Source organism: Emys orbicularis, chromosome 6 (assembly GCF_028017835.1).
Source record: "Emys orbicularis isolate rEmyOrb1 chromosome 6, rEmyOrb1.hap1, whole genome shotgun sequence".
Lineage (NCBI taxonomy): Eukaryota > Metazoa > Chordata > Testudines > Emydidae > Emys > Emys orbicularis.
Genome location: NC_088688.1, coordinates 117,425,862 through 117,440,068, shown reverse-complemented (window position 1 = coordinate 117,440,068; position 14,207 = coordinate 117,425,862). Strand labels below are relative to the sequence as shown.

The 14,207-nt window shown below is 44.7% G+C and overlaps 1 pseudogene; it reads right to left on the bottom strand.

The window, feature by feature from the left end:
- Positions 1-3,934: 3,934 nt before the first annotated feature.
- The window catches only part of LOC135879890 (uncharacterized), a 33,089-nt pseudogene continuing 22,816 nt past the window's right edge, over positions 3,935-14,207 (bottom strand).

Genomic DNA, 14,207 nt, shown 5'->3' with positions numbered 1-14,207 from the left:
GATGCCTTTGAGCATCACCCCCACCACACACACATCTTAGATGGTTGGCCTTGAGGAAGCTTCCTATTTCTCTGAGGACTGAGAAGCAGTTTTTACTAAGTGGTCCATTACAATGTGTCTTGGTGGCATGAGGTTGACTTTGTTGTGAGGGGAAGACCACCTGATGGTGCAAGGGAACAGCATCCATATATGGAATATAAACGGATATTGAATTAGCAAGCTCTGGATTTGGTGTGGCAGTAAAAATCCACTTATTTCAGTCTCTCCCAGCCGTTGCTCCTTTCCTTTCATGAGTAACTTTCTTGAGTACTTAATTGACACACAGTTTTTAAATGCAAAGTCATTTACCATTTTTTTATGTAACCGCTGGAGACTATTATGCTGTGACAAGCTCCTATCCCATTGATATTCCCTCTTAATTAGAATTAGAATTATAACCTGTGGAGTTGTTCCCTTTTATCACAAGACATGCCTGGTAATTCCTCTTTTTATTAGGAAATGAAACAGGAAGAAAGACAAAAGGGCCAAACCTTGCAGGACTTAAACCCTTCATCAAGCAAACCTTTTGATGAATTAAGGATGTTAGATAGATGTAGGTGAGCAGATGTGAAAACTCTGTAATGCACACATGTCCAACTGCATGGAAAAAATATAAGCATGAAACTGACATACCTTAGTGACTGACTAAATATTAAAGGCTTCATCCTCTGGTCCTGCCAAGCTACACTCCTTTCAGGTAAAAGGTGGATTTATGCAGCTCTCTGGTACCAAGGCCACCTAACACCAGGTTTGCTCCTTGCCTACAATGTAGAGCAGATTCAGGGTGTGTTTAAATGGTGCTTGGATACTTATGGCCCCAAGGGATTGTTTAGTCAGCCTGGGATTGTCAGGGCATAGAGAGAGCCTGGCCATGCCCTTACAAAGCCCTGCTATGCATGGTAAAGAGGAGGGTAATGTTGAACCATTATGCTGCTTTGCATGCCCTGAGATTGAGATTAAATTCACCCTATGATGGGGAATCTGCTTCAGGGCTAAGGAAACCTATGCAATGGTTCCAGTCACGGACCTCTATGCAGGGGGCGGGAGGGGGGGGGGGCAGGATGGGTTTCTTGCAGCTGGATGCCCCAGCTTGGCACTACCTACAGATTGTCCTATACCAATTGGCAGTTTAAGCCAGTTTTTCCATCCCTTTTGCACCACTAGAATGGCACAAAGGGAGCAAAGCAGGGCTGAGCAACTGGCCCTGTGTCTTTTAAATGTCTGTTTTCTGAAAATCATCAGTGCTTATAAAATGAAATAAACTAAAAACACCCACTGTGTGCAAAAAGGGTGGGTTGAACATGTCCCCATGCTCTGTGGGTGGGCAATGAAAAAGGAGAAACAGCTGTCAACACTTAGTGGCCTCTCCCAAAGGGAGTAATAGGACTTACATGCACACAATTAGGGAAAGAAGAGACCTATTGGCATTTCCCTAGTGCCTTAAGGTACATGTGACTAGAGAGTATCTTTTTCAATTACATTCAAATGCACTACACTGATCTACAAATGTTCTTCAAAGTGAGAAAGATGGCACTATGAACCTGGGAATCAACAAGAAAGGATGATGATAGGTAAATCCCAATTCTGCTCACGTAGTTGCCATATAGCTATTTAATCAAGATAAACTCAAGCTGGAACCCCCAAGTTCACACAGTAGCCTTCCTGTTATCTTATCACATGCACTTAATAGCAATGCCATATTTTGCACAGCTCTGCAAAACTGTGCCTTACCAATCTCTCACCTATCATTGTAGGGCTGCGAGGATCTGGGCAAGGTCAATGCTAGCTCTTGAACTGTTTTGGAAATTAACATGCATAAGTGGACCTGACGGCTGTGTTTCTGAGCTGGCTCTCGGCTCCTGAATCTCTGAGCCACAGCTGAACGTTCTGAGTGGGAAGGTGTCATTGAAGGTATGGAGTGGCTTATTTTTTCACCTGTTGTTGTTGTTGTTTGTTTAGTTTTTGACTTGCTGTAAATCAGCCCTGTTTTAAGTAGGACTCTGATTCCTTAGAACTATTGTTGTACATTGCTGGAAATATGCACAAAACAAAATGTCAAAGCACTATTAAACTGGAGCTGTGGCTGCATCAGGAACACCAGATCACCTTTTTCTTTTGGAAAACATCATCAAAATAAATTTAGTGTAGCTACAAAGCAAGTAGAATAACTAAACGCAACAGCAAACTAGGAGCTGTGCCATAGGGTTAGCGATAGGTTTATGCAGAGGAGTAAGAATACTCCTTATACTGGGTGTGGGCTACTCAGACCTTGGGTTCAGGTAAGAATAAGCAGGTTCTATGGGCAAGATCTGCAAAGGGGATTTAGGCTCAGCACTGCAATGAGTAACTTCTAGGGGCCTGCTGCCTTGTGGAATTCACCACCCTGATTTAGGCACCCAGGCTCCCTATACAATGCATGGGGGTGCACAACAAAGGGATCACAAAAGCCTACAATCTGAGCAGGGAGCAGTTCAAACTACCCAGTAGGAAATACTGAGGAGAGGAGTGGTGCCTAAGCCACATCCCTTCAACAGAGTTAGCAGGTGCCTCCCTTTGCCCAGGATTTACAGCCAAAACCCCTCTGCTGGAATTAGGTGGCTAAGCCTAACATGCCTTTCTTGCAAAAAGAAGTTGGGCTCTGCCTACTAGCCCAGTGGTCAGGGCACTTCCCCGGGATGTGGGTAGACCCAGGTTCAAATCCTACTCTATCTGATGTGGAGCAGTGGCTTGCTTGAATCCAGGTTCCCTCCCTCCCCGACAAGTACCCTAATATTTGGGCTATAAAGTATTCCAGGGTGGGTCTCTCCTGTTAAAGCCATTCCACATTGTATAAAGTACTTAAATAGCTGTTGTGCCAGAGAAAGAGTAAAGATGACTATGTAGCTAAGTAGTTAGGCACCCAGGTTCTAGTCCCTGTTCCAATGAATATTTAGGTATTTTATATAGAGTAGAACAGCTTCAACAGGAGAGGCTGACACAGGTCCACACCAGAACACCCTATAGCCCAGTGATTAGGGCACTCCTCAGAATGGGGAGACCTTGTTTCATGTCCTTGTTGCACATTGGGCAGAGTGGGGATTTGAACCTGAGGTCTTCCATATCCTGGGTGAGAGTTCTTACCGCATGATAATTGGGTATCCGGAGGCAGTATCACCCCTTCCTCCTGTGTTTTTCTGTGGGGCCCAATTTGGTAAAGAGCCTCTGAGAACACCTTTCAAATCAAGCCCCTGCAGGTAAGATAGGTGGGGGAATGCCTTGTTTGAGGAGTTTGTTGGGGCTTAGATGTGAGCTAAGCGCTGGGCTTCAGGACTTCGGTGTCTCTGTGCATGTCCATCAGCAGAAATTTAGGCACCTAGGAGATTTTACCAGTGGAGACTTAGGTGACTAGGGACTTCAGGCGCCTATAGGGTTAAGCGGTAGCTGAGCAGGGGTGTTCAGGATCTAAATGTTGGATTTAAGAGTCTAAAGTGATAGAGCAGCTAAATCCCATTTTGGATCTAGCTTTATGCATGCTCTTACTCATACTCCCAACACTCTACAAAGACGGTGAAGAGCAGTCTTCATTCCATCCCCTTTCTTGATGGCCAGCTCAGCTCCGCTTGTAGAGGGTATCTTAATTTGCTGCTGGACTGTGTGTGTGTGTGTGTGTGTGTGTGTGTGTGTGTGTGTGTGTGTGTGAATTGCAGCTCAGAGAGGTGTCTCTGAGCCAGTGTATCTCCTGGCCTGGCACAGAATACACCTCAGCCATTGCTGTTATTCCCCTAAAACCTGTACCTAAAGTCACAGTCTACCCTTAAGGTAGCAAGAACCAAATGCCCCCCTTCACTCTGTGGAGTTGAAGAAGGGACAGGGAAGCCCTGAATAGCAGAAGGGGAGTGTATTCTTCAGTACATCGTTATTCTTCTTTATCTTCCTGCTTCACCTCAATTTCCTCATAATCCTCTTCACCCTTCTTCTTAAAAGAAACCAACACTTTCAAAGGGACATTGCAATATTCTTCCCTCACACACTTGTCCTATGCCTTGAGCAGCTCAATTGTTTCTTGGCTTGGAGCACTTCATAATTTCTACAAGCTAAGGAATATGATAGGGTGGTGATTTCCCCCCTCAGTTGTTCCTCTTTTAGATCTAACTGGGCCAAGGTACTTTTTTAAGGTTGATGATACCGTGTGGGTGTATTAGGGAAAACCAATGGAAAGTTTGGAGGTCTTTAGTTGGAAAAGTTTGTATCTTTGAAAACTAACTCTGCTATATTAAAAAGATGGTGACGCATCATTCAGAACATTCTTGTTTTAGTGAGTATCGTATTGATCAGTTATTGTGGGCTAGAGGCACCCAAACTGATACAGCTTCAGAGAAGAATCACCATCAAGGAAGACAAATGGTGGTGCTGCCACCATTCGTTCTTGGATACTGCAGTGGCTGCTGTGGTATAACATTATTTATATTTGTATTACAGTAGCACCTAGAAGCTCTGACTGAGGACCCTCCTGCGCTGGGTGCTTGACAGACACATAGGAAGAGGAGTCCTGCTCCAAACACTTAAGAATCTACATAGGAAAGACAGACAAAAACAGGAGAATAAGGCACACTATTATCTCACTGTATACATTAGGAATTGAGGCACAGAATTTGTGACTGTGCTAAGGTGACACAAGGAGTCTATGGCAAAGCCAGTGTGATGGGTTCCCCCGGATTGCCACCTGGAACTGGGGTACCACTGAGCCCTCTGACCCACCAGCCTGGGCTCGCTCCCTCACTGTGCTGCTGTGACAAGCTGCAAAGCCCTCCAAGCTTGCACTTTCACCAGCATTCACACAGGAAGGGACACACCCAGCTGCAGTTATATGCAGGCTCCCTCACCACCAGCCTAGGACTCCAGAGCAGTACCGTCCTGCCCTGGTCAAATCTGGCCAGTATACGGGTTTAACACCCAGTTCGCCTCTCCCTCAATGTGAAGAAAACCATGAACACTTGTGGTAACCAAGCTGAGCTTTTCCCCAGACACCTTAGTCAAACACACACTGATTTGGATTAAAACATAAAATAAGTTTAACTACAAAAAAGATAGATTTTAAGTGATAGCAAACAGATCAAAGCAGATTACCTAGTAAATAAACAAAAATGCAAACTAAGCTTAACGTAATAGATAGGTAGGATATGAATTTGCAAATTCTCACCCTGAGTAATAAACAGCCTGGCAGATTCTTTGCTTTGCAGCTTGGGTTTCCCAGGTTTTCATAGACAGACTAGAAATCCCTCTAGCCTGGGACCATCACTTCCCACAGTTCAGTCTTTGTTCCTCAGGGGTTTTCAGGTGTGTTGTTGTAAGGAGGGTGAGGTACCATCATGATGTCATTTCCCCCTTTTATATCTTCTTCCCACTTGTTGAAAAGCTCTTTTGCTGTGACCTGGGTCAAACCATTCCCATTGTGTAATGCTATCTCTGAGAGGTTGTACACAGTTCCTGGGGTAATCCTTGTGCATTTCCTCAGTAAGCCATTAACATTTTTTGGTCTTTTTATTGTTGTACTTGAAAGGCTGCCTGTGGGTGTTTTCAACCTCGCGTGTTTCAGTAACACATACATAGCCAAACTTCATAACTTCACATACAGTGGTGGCACACACAATCCAATGAGATATTAATGTCTAGAAGACCAAGACTTTTAGAATGATACCTCGCAAGACATACTTTGTGCAAAACATATCCTAATTACATGACAGTGGTGAATATTTGGGTGCCAGGGTGTCACAGTGGAAACTGAATTCACAGCCCCTGAATTCCACTCAAGGGCTTTAATCTAAAAAACATCCTGTCTCCATAATCCTAAAAAAATGGAGATTTATTCTGGGGAAAGCCAACTTTATTAGGAGCCCTGATGGCAGAAGATGCTGTGAAGTCTAGCTAAATCACCATACCTTGTCCACACGCTCCTCCTAGCCTGCACACTTTCTTCTCATGGAGCTCTGGCTCCCTGCAAGACTACTGGTGAAGGGAAGGCTATGTCTGCTTTCCACCACCATTGCAACCTTCCTCCTGGGTAGACCTTCCAACACAGAAGGCCTCTGCCACAGTCTTCACTACCTACCTGTTTTAGGGTGTTATACTGATGCCCATCATTATAGTATCTGTGTTCCTGTCATGTAAAATCATAACAATAATGATGTCCCTATGGCACTTTTCTAGTTGGGGGGTAAAAATTGCTTGGTTGGTGTGTGTTGAGTAGAGGGAGGTGTAAGTGTTGAGAGTGCCATATTTATGGTGGAAAGGTCATTTTGAAGAGGAGGGTGCAGCTAGCAGAAATCCTGGCGTGAACCTGAATCACAATGACTCCAGTGTGTTTGGTGATGCTTGAGTTTAGTGGAGATCCTCATTGCTATGGTTCATCCAGTTCTTTTGCCTTCCTTTCTCATACTTTTGTTACTCAGGGCTTATGTTCACTATGGGGAGATCGACACTGCTGTCATTGATGCAGCAGGGGTCGATTTAGCGGGTCTAGTGAAGACCCACTAAATTGACGGCAGAGTGCTTTCCGGTCAACCCAGTATTCCAGCTCCCCGAGAAGAGTAAGGGAAGTCGACTGGAGAGCGTCTCCCGTCGACGCACTGCAGTGAAGACACAGCGATAAGTCCTAAGCTCCATTGACTAAGCTACGTGAATAACGTAGCTAGAGTAGCGTAACTTTGGTCAACTTACACTGGTAGTGAAGACAAGCCCTCAGATTTGGTTCTATAGACCTTGATTATGCTTAATGCCCACTGCTCTGTCTTTTTTATGATATTTCTCTGGCTATCTCTGTTATCCTCTTTCTAGTCTTACCCTCTCCTTTATACTTCTCACTCCTTATCTTTGTATGTTTTCTTCTCTCTTCTCATTTTGTTATCTCCGTTATCTTGGTTTAATTCTTTACAGCTCTTCCCTGTCCTTCAACAGCTTCCCTCTCTGCTTCCCCCTTTATGTTCCCTCACTGATGTTCATTTTGGCTGGCTACCCTGTAACATGCTACAGAACTAAAGCATGCATTCCAACTAGCATAGGAGCAGGTAAGATGTGTTTTTCCAAGTAGTCTTGCGGATTTACAAACAAGTCTTCCGTTTAAAATTGCATGTCTGAATCCCATGCACTGCTTTGGAATTCTCAACCTCATATTTTCAGCAACGCGGTTTCTCACTCCCGCACTTGAGGTAAGTAAATGGTGTATTGCAGTTGGAAAAAAGTGGAGGAATTTGGTGTAGATGATTTAGACATTGAATAGAGTTTCATTTTTTTTGTATTCAGTGATCTCTACATTTTGCCCCTTAAACCAGGGGTGGGCAAACTACGGCCTGTGGGCTGCATCCGGCCCACCAGCCATTTTAATCTGGCCCTTGAGCTCCCTCTGGAAAGTGGGGTCTGGGGCTTGCCCCGCTCTGGCGCTCCAGCCAGGGAGCAGAGGTGGGGGCCACTCTGCGCAACTCCCGGAAGCAGCAGCATGGCTCCCTTCCAGCTCCTACACGTAGGGGAAGCCAGGGGGCTCCACTCTGCATGCTGCCACCACCCCAAGCGCCGCCCCTGCAGCTCCCAGTGGCTGGGAACCGCAGCCAATGGTAGCTGCAGGGGTGGTGCCTGGCCGCACCTCTGCGTAGGAGCCAGAGAAGGGGCATGCCGCTGCTTCCGGGAGCCACTTGAGGTAAGCACTGCCCAGAGCCTGTACCTCTGAGCCTCCCCCCGTGCTCCTGCCCCAGCCCTGATCCCCCCTCGGTCCCAGCCCAGAGCACCCTCCTCACCCCAAACTCCTCATCCCCTGACCCACTCCAGAGCCCGCACCCCCTCCTACATCCCAACCACAATTTTGTGAGCATTCATGGCCCGCCATACAATTTCTATTCCCAGATGTGGCCCTCGGGCCAAAAAGTTTGCCCACCCGTGCCTTAGACTGTTTCTAAATCAAATCCCTTGCCACCTTCTTATTTCAAAAAACGGTCTGAATTTTTACACAGTTTCTTTTAAAGAAAAATCTGGGGTTAATGTGGTAATGTATAGACCAAATTTTTCAGCCAGAATTGGAGAGCAACACTATTACAAGGTTTGAAGGAGAGATGTTTGTCATGGAAAAATATACCAAACCGTAACTCTGATAATACCAATACCAGTGCTGCTGTAATGGACCACTTTTCCTTTTATGTTTCAGATTAATCTGTACTTCCTCCAATTCCTACTCAGGCAAACACACACACAGTGGGGTAGGTGAAGAGGTCCATCCTGTTAGTCTAACCCAGGGGTCGGCAACCTTTCAGAAGTGGTGTGCCGAGTCTTCATTTATTCACTCTAATTTAAGGTTTTGCGTGCCAGTAATACATTTTAACGTTTTTAGAAGGTCTCTTTCTATAAGTCTATAATATATAACTAAACTATTGTTGTATGTAAAGTAAATACGATTTTTTAAATGTTTAAGAAGCTTCATTTAAAATTAAATTAAAATGCAGAGCCCCTGGACCGGTGCCCAGGACCTGGGCAGTGTGAGTGCCACTGAAAATAGCTCGCGTGCCGCCTTCGGCACACGTGCCATAGGGTGCCTACCCCTCATCTAACCTGACCCTTTCTGCAGGTAGCCCAAGAGGACAGACTAGGCTTAGCCAAAGGAAGAGGCAGGATGTTTCTTTGGTTAGGATGCTACTCTGAGACTCTGGAGACTGAGGTTCAATTTCCTAACTTACCACATATATTCTGTATGACCTTTTGGCAATTCACTTCTCTCTGTGTCTCGGGTCTCCATGGGGATAATTCTTCCCTACCTCACAAGGTTATTTTGAAGATAAATATATTGAAGCTTGTGAGGCGCTCAAATACTATGGTAATAGGGGCAATATAAATGTATTACTGAAATAGTCAAGTGGAAATAAAACACTTTGCATGCTCTCCCATGGGTCTGGTGTCTCTAACGTCAAATAAACATGTTAATGTTAGAGATAATAGAATTTAAACTGAGACAAGGTCTGATTTCACTTAGCGCTGCCTTTACATTGTAGATGAGGAAAATGTTGAAGCTGGCCCCTCATTGACCTCTTGTTACAACACTAGGAAAAACTCTTCATCTTAATACTGATTCTCTTTCTTGCTAATGAGATTGGCCTTGGAGCTGAAGTTGCCCTTTTGTGCAGCTAATATTTGAAGAGCACATGTTTATGATTATCTTTTATATTTCTGAGCTTTTGTATGTAGTAGCCACATAACCTTTACAATTTTTAAAAAGTGTAAATTTTCTCTAATTATGATTTTTCACTGTTGCCATATGCAGCAAGAGTAACTTTCAGTAAGTTCTTTGACTTGATCTCCTCTAGACTTTCTACAAGTAGGGAAGTTAACAGTTGAAAATAAAATTCTGGAAAAATTTGGAGGGTTATAGTTTAAAGGAAAAATAATGGTGGTCTATTCTTGGAGATATTACTGGCAGTGCACCTCAGAGGCTGCTGCTACACACACACACACACACACACACACACACACACACACCCCTCTCTCTCTCTCTCTCTCAGGAAGAACCTTAAGGTACGAAGACTGTAAATAAAACAATAAAGTGGTGATATTACTTGGCAATAGAAGAAATCATACAGAAGTGTATTTCCAGAGTGGCTTTCTCTTTTCAACCCTGAGGCCCTGGTTCTGCAAAAGACATAAGCATGTGCTTAGGTCCTATTAAAGTAAATGTAATTGAGGCACATGCTTAAAGTTAAGTATATGGATAAATAAGTTGCTGAACAGGAATGGTTTGCTGAATCAAGGCATGAAAGGGTTATCTGTAATACTCAGGGGAACTGCTGCACCGTAACTGCAACAGTATGGCTTGAGCAAAGAGGTGCTCACTCTGGTAACAAGGTCTCAAACTATTTCAGGCTTTATAGATTGAAACCAATATGTAGAATTCCACCTAGAAATTGATAGCCTGTGCTTTTCTCTGAGCACTGGTGCTATTTCCTCTTGGTGTGAAACTCCACCTGTGACTAGGCCACCACATTCTCTACTGGCTTGTTACTGAATTGTCTCAATATGTAGCTCCTACAGCATTCCAATTATTAAATCTTGGAAAGGCCTGGGTAATTCTGCCAAAGTCCATGTTGGTGAGAAAAGGTCACACTCTTGTCACCAGGCCTGCATGAAAAACAACTACTATCTCCTGACATTCAAGGGCAGTCCAAGATCTAGTGTCACACCCAAGTTGTGCACCTGTGTAACAAATGGTGGCTTATTGAAAGTACAATTCCATTTACCCTAAAAGGGGTTGGTGGAGTAAGGGAGATCTAGGGGATTGTAAAGCTTGATCTGCAGCTTCTACTGCTAATGAAAAGAATGGTTAAATTCAAATCTGAACCCTGCCTTCTACTCAGAGGTGCAGTCACATAAGTATTTGGTGGGAAGAACTGGAGGAGTGCACCCCTGCTTCCAGGAGGGACTCCTGGGACAAACTTAATCTACAAAATTAACCTGGATTTCTTAACCGGTAAATTCTCTGTGTGTCTGGTTCCTTGGCACTCCATGATCCAGTGGTAAGTATTTAGGACCTGACCCAAAGTCCATTGTAGTCAATAGAAGTCTTTCCATTGACTTCAATGGGTTTTGGATTATGGGTAGGCCATCAGTAAACAATCCCTTCTTTTCTTTGCTATATGACAATGTTTGTTTTATGACATGGTACCACAGGTCCACAGCATTATGACTATGCAATTCAAACATTGAAATGGTAACCCATTGTATGCTGAACCAAACTCAAAATGCTTGGTTTAGCATGCTTGACTATAACTACTGCAGGCAAAGTTGTCATTCTGCAGAAATTATTTTCCCAGGCAGCTTATGTCGACCTAACTATGTCAGTGTCTACACTACAGCTTGCTCCTGCCGATATAAGTGCCCTACTACACCGACATGAGAGGTGTAGAGCTTATATCGGTGTACTTAGGGTGACACAGCATCTGTGTAGACACTGCCTTACTTACATCAGCTGTTGGCTGACTTGCAAGAAAGCCAGCTCCTGGCTCCCCAGCCAGGCTGCTGCGGGTCTCCGCTCCAAGCCGGGCTGCCACCCAGGCTCCCAGCTTGGGCTGCTGCCTGGGCTCCCCACTGGGAGCCCTGCTGTCCTTTGGGGTCCTGACTCCCCACTCTCCGCTGGGAGCACGGCAGCCCGCTGGACTCCAGGAGCAGATCTCCCTGGCTAGGAGCGGGGAGGCGAGAAGCCCCAGGCGTCAGCTGGGCTCTCGGTGGGGAGCTGCGGGGAGCTGAGAGCCCTGGCTTTCAGCCTCCTACACTGCCTCTCTCTAGTTGGTGGAAGCACTCCTGGTGAGGACGTTCACCGAGAACAGAAGGAGGGTAGTGTGGACCTAACGCAGGTTGATTTAAAATTATTATGTAGATATGTCCCCAGCCCTAAAGAAGTCTTGTGGATGCTCTTACCACTGTATTTGAAGGAGGGGAAGGTGTGACAACCTCTTCTTTGTTTTTTTTGTTTTTTGTTTTTGTTTTACATCTGATCATTATTTTAAAAGTTCATCTTTTTTATCCACAATGAATATTGAACTGTCAATAATATATGTTAGTATATAGGCTTGTTTGTCAGCCTGAGATAGAATGTTGGGTTTGTTCCTCACACATATTAGTATAAGATAAAGAGTATCAAAGACACACTGTGTTGCATTTCCCACAACCAGAGGGGGCTTTTAGTACAATGGGAAGAGATAAGGGATAGAGCAGTTAGTGTTACAGGGCATGGTGGGAGTGTAATATATGAGCATACACTGAAAGGCTGCCTGGCTCCTTTCTCAAGCCAAGGTCAAGCAACCAGTTAGGAGAAGCAAAGGGGCTGTGGGGAGCGGTGGGTTGGTGGGGAGGCATAAGAAACACTAAAAGCCAAAAAAAGTCTGGCCTTGGCCAGAACACAACCTCACTCATTACCCCTCCCATGGGATACAAAAGAGGTGGAACGAAGACACTAGACTCATGACCCTCCAAAATGGAACATGATCGTAAGTTGTAAGGGGTGTGACTGGGGCGTGCACTGCGGGTATGTTTGGGCCTGCTAAGGAGGAGGCGGTAGGAATAGGGAAGGGGGAACAGGGACACAGGCAAGGCTTTGTGGCATCAGAGCTGGGAAGGAGGACATGGGGTAAACGCTCTGTGGTGTCAGAGCTGGGAACAGAACACTGGGAAACAGATTCTGCCGGCATGTAGAGTTATGGATATATTTGCTTGGAACTAACCCCAATAAACATCGCATTGCCTGCAGTTTGGACTTCTGGTCTTCTGCTTTCTGTCTGCATAACAAGAACCATGGGAGGGGGTGAAGGAAAGCCCTCTAACAATATACAATTTCCTTGACCATCCAATAGTTAAATGCATGAGCTCTTTTATTTTTATATTCTTATATATCCTTTTGGACTATTCTGACTGTTTGGGAGGCGGGGTTCATCACAATATAGAAAATTGATTTCTTTACTAATGGATGAACAGCCTTATTTTGAGACAGGAATTTTTGAAGCAGAATGGATGTTAGGGAGGAACACACTTTGAAGTATAAGATCAAAGTTACTTTGAATTCAGGAGAATCAGCCAAACACAATAAGACCATGATTTAGTGCCGTTATAACTGTTCATTTTATACTATCCTGGTGTTTTAATAGTTTAAGTTTGTGCTGTGGGCGTCGCTGAGGCATTGGTCTGTATATATGTTGCTCATAGTGACATCATAATGAACAATTAAATTTGCTTGGGCATTCTATTTCGGTTCTCCTGAAGTGATATTGTGAAGTTTCAGAAGAAGGAATATAATTGATCCTGATTACACACAGTCAGGAGGAAATTGGAGCAGCAAACAAAGGGAGAAGAATTTGCTGAAAAGGCCCAACCTACCATGGAAAAGAGGGGCTTTGTTTATTATACTTATTTTATCTTTCTGGCTGGTGTCCATGTCAGTTGTTTGTTTTTTTTTAAATCTAATTTTAAATGTGTGTCTGTGTCAAAACACGTTATGGTGTCGCAGTAACCTCACAACTTTTGGACCAATGGTTAGAGTACTCACCTGGGATGTGGGAGACCCCTGGGGCAGAAGGGGTTTGAACAGGAATCTGCCACCTCTCCGGTGAGTGCTGTAACAACAGAGCTTTAGGATACTTTGATGAGGGGGTCTCCTACATCCTGGGTGAGTATCCTATCCACTGGGCTACAAGTTATTAGGGAATACCCTCTTTCACCACCCCCCTACACACACACACACACTTGGGGGGAAAAAACCCATAGGCGCTTAACAGCAAGAGAGGGATTGCAGAGAGGATCTGAGAATCCCAAGCAGAGGGAGATGCCTCCCTGCAGCCCAGACTTAGGTACCTATCTCTATGAGAGGGGTGAGGTTTAGCACATACTCTTCTCCCTAGCATCTCCCACTGGCTAGCTTAGGTGGGGAGTTGCCTAGCATGCTGGCTTTTGTGACTTACACTTGTAAGGTGCCTGTCTCTCCCCATTCATCATGTCGGGAACCTAAATACTTAACTTTCTAAGCACCTAAAAGTTAGATGTGGTGCAGCTCAATGTCCCATGTCAACGTTTTTGTGAATCTAGCCCTATATGGCCTACACTCTTACCCACAAACAGTTCTAACAGGTTCTTGGCACCATGTTCCTTCCAGCATCCTATAGGAAACCTACAGCCCTCTTGCCTTTGGAAGAGATTCCTGTAACATCAAGGCTCTTTCTGAAATCCCACCAACCTCCTTAATGGGCATCCAGCACTTTGCATCTATGAATTATTGATTCATGACTGGACTGTGGATTTACCATGAGCGCTAATAAATGCTGAATGTGCTGCCGCAGAAGCAGATCAGGTGTTACCCGGGGTATCTGAACCCAGCACTATGGTAACTAATCTGTTTTCCAGGCGGTGTCAGGAAATAAATCATCTGATAAATTATTAGCACACCGAAGAGTGCTTCCACTCAAAATTTCTTATTTTTTAGTACAAAGCACACATGTAAAACAGCAATAGTCTAGAGCACCCCAGAATATCACCCAAAGTCTGAAGTGGTGTCAAGTGGCAGTAGCAGGTTTCCAGTGGCCAGCCTTCCTCCTAGCTGCTGGGGAAGATTAATGTCAGTGTCTTCTCACTCCTAGAAAATCCAAACTTCTCCAAAGTACGCTTTTTAACTAATC